At 39.5% G+C, this 8,975-nt stretch overlaps 1 non-coding gene across 1 annotated transcript; it reads left to right on the top strand.

The window, feature by feature from the left end:
• The first annotated feature begins 247 nt into the window (after positions 1-247).
• Positions 248-320, top strand: TRNAK-CUU. The gene has a single exon. It is a non-coding gene; the product is annotated as a tRNA-Lys (tRNA).
• Positions 321-8,975: the final 8,655 nt, after the last annotated feature.

The following is an 8,975-nucleotide window of genomic DNA, read 5'->3' as shown; positions in this document are numbered from 1 at the left end:
GTCTCAAGTGTGAGGGCAAGATATCCATTCAAGGAAGATCTTGTGAACTCCCCAGGAAAGTGGACTACTGCAGATGAAGGCATCCAGTACCTGAGAGAACTAGCAGTGCTGGAAGTTGTCTACAGTGATCTAGACGATGATCAGGTCTCCAACGATCCAGAAGATGTCCCATGCACACGGGCCATGTGGAGGAAGGTGATTCAAAGTGCTCCAGCGTCATATTCTAACAGCCTGGAAGCAATGTGTAGCCCAGCTAGCTCAGTTGGTAGAGCATGGGACTCTTAATCCCAGGGTCGTGGGTTCGAGCCCCACGTTGGGCGCCCAAAAAGACTGAGGTGTTTTGATCTTGGCTGGATGCCAGGTGCCACCAAGCCGCTCTATCGCTCCCCTCTCCAGCAGGACAGGCAAGGAGAGAATGAGATGGAAAAAAAAAAAAAAAAAAGAAAACCAAAGCAACTCTTCAACTCTTGGGTCGAGTAGGCAAGGAAAACAACAGGTCCATATCATCCTGGTGTAAGAGAAGATAACCTCTAGGTGAGATGATCCTGAGACGTGCCTTGAGGTGGCCACTCCCTGGGCGGTAGGGTGTGTGGAAGGATTTGGGCAGATTCCTAGGACAGTTATCACCTCCCTTACACCATGGTATCCCCATGATAGGGACCCACCAGCATGGTGGTTTTGGGGTTTTTTTTGTTTGGTTTTTGGTTTTGGTTTTTTTTTTTTCCCATCTCATTCTCTCCCCGCGAGAGCGATAGACCAGTTTGGTGGCACCTGGCATCCAGCCAAGATCAAACTACCACACCATCCCATTGATCTATTATAACAGATACAATGTAAGTTATGTTAAAGACTTCTATAAGGCATTGCTGTTCTTTTTGAGTCCTCACAAGCACCAAGCAAAAAGGGAGAAAATAATGAATTTGGTATTCACAAAACTATAAATATGCTGTTTTGGATAAACACAGTTTCAGTCATGACACAAGGCAGCTGGGAGGTGGGTTGGAACGACTCTGCCAAAACAGGCTACCACAAGCTATCGCAGCCAAATTCTGAGGGTCTTGACAAATTGCCAGTGCTGGCCAAGCTGGTCAGAGGATGGGCTATTTCAGCATCTTTCTTCTGCAGCCTGAAGCCTCTGCTCATGCTAATATGAACCCCTCAGTGGTTATCCGTGCCAGTCTTTCCCAGCTAGATTTCTCTTTGAAAATCTGCAGGTGACATCACCTGCTGTCCACACTCCTGACTTGATTTAGGTAACTTGAACAGGTTTAAGTACAGCCATCTCCAGAGTCTGCAGGGATGTACATGTTGCAGTCACCAGCTATGGGCTTGCAGTGGAGTTTCAGAGCTTTCTGTGAATTCACTGATGCATGCACACACTTTGGCAGCTGCATGGTTTAGCCTTGCTTTCTCTTCTTATAGCTTTTGGTACTGGCACCCAGTGCATATGCAGGAAGTTGCAGAGTAGGAACCTGATCGTGTTTATGAGACAGGAAAAGAACATCATCTTGTGGTTATTATTACTTTGATCAAAAAAATTCCCAACCCATCACCTTGTGGCTAGTATTATTATACTACTATCGTGGCTATAGTATTATTTTGAGTATGGTATTCATGTGCAGTAACATGTTGAAAACAAAACAGAGACTATGACTGTCCCCGGCAACAGGACACATGGGTAGTTCTCAGTATGTGGCTTTGAGGTGCTTTATGGACTTGCAGCTGCCTGGGCAGTGTGTGAAAACAGCAGCTGACTCACACCTGCCAGGCTCATTCAAATGTTGGCTAAATATTCTGTCATTGCAGATTAATCCCTGATTTCCTTCTGGCTGGCCAGAAAGGAAAAAAAAGAAAAAAAAAAAAAAAAGCAATATTTGGAAACTGGGAGTCACCTAAGTCCTGGAAGTAGCATGCAAGAGTGTTGTGGTCATGTTGACCATGTAAGATTCTTGTCTTGAAAACCAGAAAAAAGGCAGCTACTTCCACAATTATTATTTTTTTTTTTTTTAAGTGATAACTGTACTCAGCTCTCTTTCTGCAAACGGCAAGAGAAAGCACAGTCCTAGAGGCTGAAAACCCATGGTAAGAACTGTTACCAGAGACTGTGGAGACCCTTACTCCAATGCATATTCTTTCTGTCTTAGAGGACAGACGTGATTCTCCATCCGGGAGGGAGTATTGTAGGCAGTATTCTCCGCCTCACTGGTACTCTGCCATGTCACATCAACATGTCAACATTCACTGAGACCAACAGGAAAGCTGTTGACTCCACAGCCTTGTAAATTGGATCACTCAACTGGAATGAGACAGACTTAGGGATTGAATCCTTGTTTTCCAGATAGTTGGTGAAGCAGTTCCTGCAGAAGACCTCAAACCCTGGCTGCAACATACACCTGATAATGCAGAGTCAAGTCTTTGCTCCTATCATCCCAGTTTACCAGTGGCACAGGGGCCATACATAGCCAAAACCGTGATGTTTCTAGTACTATTAGAATACTAGTGACAGGACAAGGGGAAATGGCCTCAGGTCGCACCAGGGGAGGTTTAGCTTGGATAACAGGAAAAATTTCTTCACCGAAAGGATTATCAAGCACTGCAACGGGCTGGCCATGCAAGTGGCCGAGTCCCCATCCCTGGCGATATTTAAAAGAGGGGTAGATGTGGCACGTAGGGACATGGTTTAATGGTGGACTTGGCAGTGTTAGGTTTAAGGTTGGACTCAGTGGTCTTAGGGTCTTTTCCAACCTGAATGATTCTATGATTCTATGATTGTTTTGTACTTCCAGAGCTTGGTGTTCAAGATACCACAAGTTTTTAGAGCAATTTACACTTACAGCATTGTCATTAACTGGAGCAAAAAAAATGAAGAAGAAGGAAGTGGTTGTACCCCCGGCTCTGTCCACTATATCATATGATTGTGTAGCCTCATGTCTCGACTACAGCCCAAATATACATTCCTCATGGAGGGAGGGCAGCCTATGAGAGGTACCTTGAGGGGATGATTAGTGGCAAGTGTATATATCTAACATACACATGCTTTGGGTTCCTAAGTAAACTCAGTCAGATCACGGTCTTATCACACATGTCATCATTTAAAATTGACAGGCACACCATTCCTCTTATAATTAGAAGCTTTGAATGTTAATTTCCCAAATTCCCACATCATCAGGAGGATGAAATTTAATCTCCACATATGTCACAGTGGACTGAGCCAGGGATTTGATACGTTAGGAGAATCCTGGACCTTGTGTATTTTTAGGCGGAAGGAAATGGCAACACTTCAGTGTAACACTGTACTGTGCTTGCCCCTCAGGGCAGGGTTTATAGAGAGAGTGTTTCAGTAGTGTAGGGTCATTTTTGAAACTGTCAGGGCATTGCTTTCTTTAAGGTCACAGCATCTAGCAAGACCCCATGTATAGCAGCAAGTCAGCCTCTAACACTCAGGAACGAATGACCGCTGGAACATGCCAAGTGAATGGTGGCTGGTGGATGCTGCAAAACCTGAGACGGGAAAACTATGAGCTAGTGGGATACCAAACTGGGTAAAAACCTATTGCCTGAGAAACTATTGAACTCCTAGTTGTCTGTGTGAAACTGAAGACTGCAGATTTAAGTAGAAGCAAAAATGAGGGAATGACTGCAAAAGGAAGGAGAATCTTTTTGGGGACCATAATAGGAAACTGCTGTCACATTGAAAAGAAAAAAATCCTGAAAAATTTGAGCTCTTATTAACAACTTTTAACAACCTCTAATAAGGAGAACTTTTTGTAATTTATCAGGGGGAAAAAAAAAGTGGTAATTTTCATGAACTTTCCAGGGAAAAGCCAGTATGGGTATTTAACCTGTGCCTTGTCAACTCTCCCTACAGAAATTATCTTTCTTCTTTGGGGAGTCAGCACTCTGCAGTGGTAAATGACCATGCTATCTTTTTCCGCAGTCCCATATGTGAAATAGCTACATTTTTGCCCATGATTAATGAGATAAGTTCAAATAAAGGTTATGTGTTTAACTAAACCTCAGCAGCAGAGTTATGAGACACACATTTAATATTTTTTTTCATCAGAAGCTACATGCTGTTCTAATTTGCTGATTGCCAAATTATGTCATCCAGTTAAAGAGTTTTTTTGTTGATATTCAGGACTACAGAGATGTCTTATTTAAATAGAAAGATAGAGAGAAACTATTAATACGAAGGAAAAACAATGATCTAAACTACAAAATATGGTTATCAGGCATTGCCAATAAATCCCTCTATTAAATGAATAAATATGATCTTAGACTACTCATATCATTCTTATACACAAGACCACAGTTAAATTAATAAATCTCCTACTGGTATAGATTTACTGGATAAACAGGCAGGAGGCTAGAGAGGTTATACAATCTTCACCTTTTTGATTTATTTGGGAGAAAAGTGCATGGGAAGAAACTGGTTTTACTTTTTCTTCTCATTTACTCTCCTTTTCTTCTGTCTCATACCAACAGATATAACCCAGTCACTTCAATCTTTTGAAAGGCTTGTCAACTCATGTCATTTGTTTGGACATCTTGCTACCAGCTGTAGAATGGATACAATTAAAATATGAGGGAAGTGATAAAACTTTCCCTATAGAGACTGGAGTGCAGCACAAAGGAATCAGCTGAGGTTTTTATGATAATAATTTTGGCTTATGCCTGCACTGCAGCCTGCAAGGCTGTGCAGAGCTACTAGAGCAAGATTTATATGAAGCTATTGAGCCATGTCAGTACTAAGCCTGGTGCGGGCAAGGGTGATTGCAGCTCTGCTAGCTGGGTCCATTCTCACTCCACTCATTGTCTCTAACTACTGAGATATTTCTGGAAGGACTTCAGTAGGGTTTTCAAGGTTCATCTTTGTACCAGAACACAGGAAAAATGTGTTTGAGGTGCTGATTGTCCCATGCAATCCAGAGTCAGAGCTTGGGCATGGGGAAGAAAGGTTGCTGAAGAGCATCCTAGTGTCACTCTGACAAAATGTAGTCAGAGCTGAACTGACTGGGGAGAACAGAAATCCTTCCTTTTTCAGGAGTGATAAAAAGAGCTGTAAGAGTACAAACATGGCAATGACAGGTTCAGTTTTTCACGTTTTAGACAAATCTTTGAATTTCTATTGTGTCTGTAAAAAATATTTGTGACAAGTCTACAATTTCTTTGTTCTAACTCAGAAGGGATAAGACAACCAAGTGGGTCCAGAGGAGGGCCACAAAAATGATCAGAGGGATGGAACACCTCTCCTGTGCAGAAAGGCTGAGAGAGTTGGGGTTCTTCAGCCTGGAGAAGGCTCCAGGGAGACCTGATTACAGCTTTTCAATATATAAAGGGGGCATATAAAAAAGACACAGAGAGAGGCCTGTAGTGATGCAATAAGGGGCAAAGTTTTCAACTGAAAGAAAGTAGATTTAGATTGGACATAAGGAATAAATTTTTTATGATGAGGGTGGTGAGATACTGGAACAAGCTGCTCAGACAAAATGTGGATGGCCCATCATTGGAATTGTTCAAGGTCAGGTTGGATGCGACTTTGAGCAACCTGATCTAGTTGAAGATGTCCCTGCCCATGGCAGGGGGGTTGGCCTAGATGATTGACGGAGGGGCATTTGGCACTTAACCATTCTGAGTATTCAGCATGAAGCCCTAGCCATAAAAATCAGAAAGATAAGGTCTTTGAAATACTATATTGTGCACTGTCTTATAGCCTGCATAAAACGTGCTAAGCAAGTCAACATGCTGATTTTTTTTTTTTTTAATAACAGCCTCTCCTAGGTGTGAAATTCAGTTGCATTGCAAACCATTTTTTCTTTGCAAGTCAATGTATCTAAGCCCAAATCTCAACTGGAATTGGGCAATTCAAACTATTTGCAATATTGTCATAGAAACTTCATGGAATAAAAACCTGAAAACAAAACATAGCGGAATTTAAAAGGATGTCATCCAAGTAGCTTATCATTCCTCAGTTCCTATTTTCAGAAATGCATGCTTACTCTTCTGAACATGCCAGACAGCTTCATACAAAACATTTTGTAAACTTATAGACATTATATTGAGTTGACCAGTGCTAGAAATATACAGGTTAGCATCTTCACAAAAGCAGGAAAATGAACAATTTAGGCAAAGAGTGAGATGTATGATTGTAAACTCATATCTTGAATACAAAAACTTCAGCAGGTAGAAACATTAAGAACACAATTCTCTCTCTATATATACATAATTTTAAATATTGATTTCATTGTTTGCTAAACATTGTTAATTCTTAAATGCTTTCTCTAGCATCCCTTGTCAGTCCATTGTCTCTACTCATTGAATACAAAATCAGAAGAAAACGAGCAAAAATAGACAATATATAAGAGCTTAACTTGACAACAGGATTATTCCCATGCATAAAACTATTATAATTTCTATAAAACACTAGAATTATTACACAAACAGAGGATTATGGATTAACTCAGGGCATGCATGAAAATAATAATGCACTGATCTGTAATTTTCAAAATAAAAGAAAGCTAAATTAGATTATTTTCTAGATAAAATCCTTTATACATTAAAAAAAAAGGAAAGACTTGAAAAATGTAATATTATCTAATGGAGTAATGAAATTCATTAAGTTTCAAACAACTTCCTCATAAATTTAAATAATCATTGTTCATACAGCTATCTATTTCAAGTGCATTTACACAAGAAACATCATAAAGAACTAATCTTGTGTGATTACTGCAGTAAACATGGCTGAAGCCCACTATGGGTGCAGATTTTTAATTTTATACAACAAAATGTTGAAAAACCAAGTTCTTCATGTGATGAATGAAAGAAGAAAACAGAAAAAAATCCAAGATTAATCTCACTTTGCCAACTCATTTTAGCATAAATAAAAATACAAGTGTTGCTAAAGGATTCTGAGCTTGTGTTACAGAGCAGAAAGAACTTGCTATGACCCATACATTAATTTACTCTTTTAAACATCTCTATATTTTTAATAAAATATTACAGATTTATCTTGTTATGCACGGGCACATTTTAAGAGATAAATGTTCAAGCAATTTCACTAGAAACTTGATTGAGACATTTTTAAGGAAAGGAGAGAGGTTTAAACCACTAGGTTGGATTAATGTAAATTGATTTGTCCAAGGTTATTTGTTTAGATAATAGAGGTAATAGAAGGAAGGCCCTGGGTCTCACAGAAGTGATGCTCTGAGACGTCCCATCCTGTCATCATGCTCAAAGCAGGTTCACAACAGGGCATACTCCATTTAGGCAGGGAAAATTCAATTAGGATCATTCTGTGGACTCAGGGATCCCAATGGGGATCAGGATAGGCAATATTCAGATTTCATTGTCTCGCAACAATATATGCCAATGAAAGACATTTTTTTGCCCTGCCTTGTGCTCCCCTTTGTGTTTTCCCAAAGTCTGTTAATAGGGTTTTGATAGAAAAACTGTTTATGTTATATTTTATTAATGATACTTAAAATAATAAAAGCCACTATCAGCAGTGAAAAAAATAATTGCCAAACCTATCAAAATTATAATTTTGGCACTGCATAATGACTAGAATTAAAAAACATTCTGCATATACAGAAATACAAAATAATTAAGGAAGAAACATTAAAAAAAACCACAACAATTAAATAGTTTCTGGAATCAGATACAATTTTTCCTGCATTCTACTGTCAACTAAGTATGTATGTCAGCACAGGTCTGAAAGTCATAGCAAAAACCTAGGAAAGCTGGGAAACACTTTAAGAAGCCTTCATCATTTTAAACATGCAATACCAGAGTTGCCAACCCTAATTCAAAATCACGAGTGAGACATCTAAAGTCATAAGGTTAAGTAAAGCACTAATTAAATGTGAGACTGTATTTGATTTGTCCTTTTGATTTTTAATGTCATCTTACCCTCCACACTATGGATCTGTCACAGTTACAGAGGTGTCAGTTGTCCAAAACGTAAGTAATTGCGCTGGTTCTGGTCCACACAGCAAGAGTTGTTACTGCCCAATGATCAACTTCATCCAGCTTTTCCCCAATATAAGAATGCTGATTAATCAGCCATTACTCCTCAGCCATATAAATACCAATTTCTTGCTCATAATTCTCTCCTACCACTGAAGTGTTAGTGGAGGCAAGTCTATACTTGTCTTGCAGCAGTTTTTGTTGACTCCTTTTCCACAGGAGCAGCAAAGGTATGTACTGAGAGCATCTGTCCTTCAGGTAGAACTGAAATTCATGTGAATGCTATTAGCTGTGTGGTAGATTTCTGTGGAGACTTAAGACACCATACTGAACACCAAAGATGAAAAGTAAAAACACAAAGGCAGAGAAGAAGGAGCTTGAAAGACAGTGTCCAAAAGACGTAAAATTAATAAACCCTATTTTAAACACATCAGGATCAGGAAACTTGCCAAAGCACCATTAGGGCCAGTAATTAACCAAGGCATAGAAGGAATGTTCAGAGGAGATAAAGTTATAGCAGGAAAAGACAGCAAATATTTTCCATCTGTTCTCCCTGTGGAGGAGCATAGGAAGGACTCTCCAAAAGACCTTTTCTCTGTGCAGGACTTATCAGAGGGTCTTGCTCATGCTGAACGAATGTGGAACAAAAAGACCAAATGAAAAATTTCTCATCAGGATGATCTGATACATGCTGCAGAGTTCAAGGAACTGGGGTCTGAAATCTTGCTTCACAGAGCTGTTGTTGGAGTCCTTTACAAGAACAAGGATGATCACATAAGGATATCTGAAGAATATAACCTATCCAGATTTCCAAATGGTCTAAAAGATGCCAAAGAAATGAAACTGTTATTGGGCAATGTGAAGACCCTAATCTGCATAAGTAATAGGTTAAATAATAGGAATTAAATAGTAATAGGAAGTAGATAACATAGAGAAATAACTATCCCCTTCATGATCTGCAGAGTTAGCAAGTTTATCAGTCAGTTATAAATAAGGCAATTATTAAGATT

This window comes from Egretta garzetta, unplaced genomic scaffold, assembly GCF_000687185.1.
Source record: "Egretta garzetta isolate BGI_Z169 unplaced genomic scaffold, ASM68718v1 scaffold88, whole genome shotgun sequence".
Lineage (NCBI taxonomy): Eukaryota > Metazoa > Chordata > Aves > Pelecaniformes > Ardeidae > Egretta > Egretta garzetta.
Note: the sequence above shows the minus strand (reverse complement) of the source record. Positions and strands in the feature narration are given on the sequence as shown.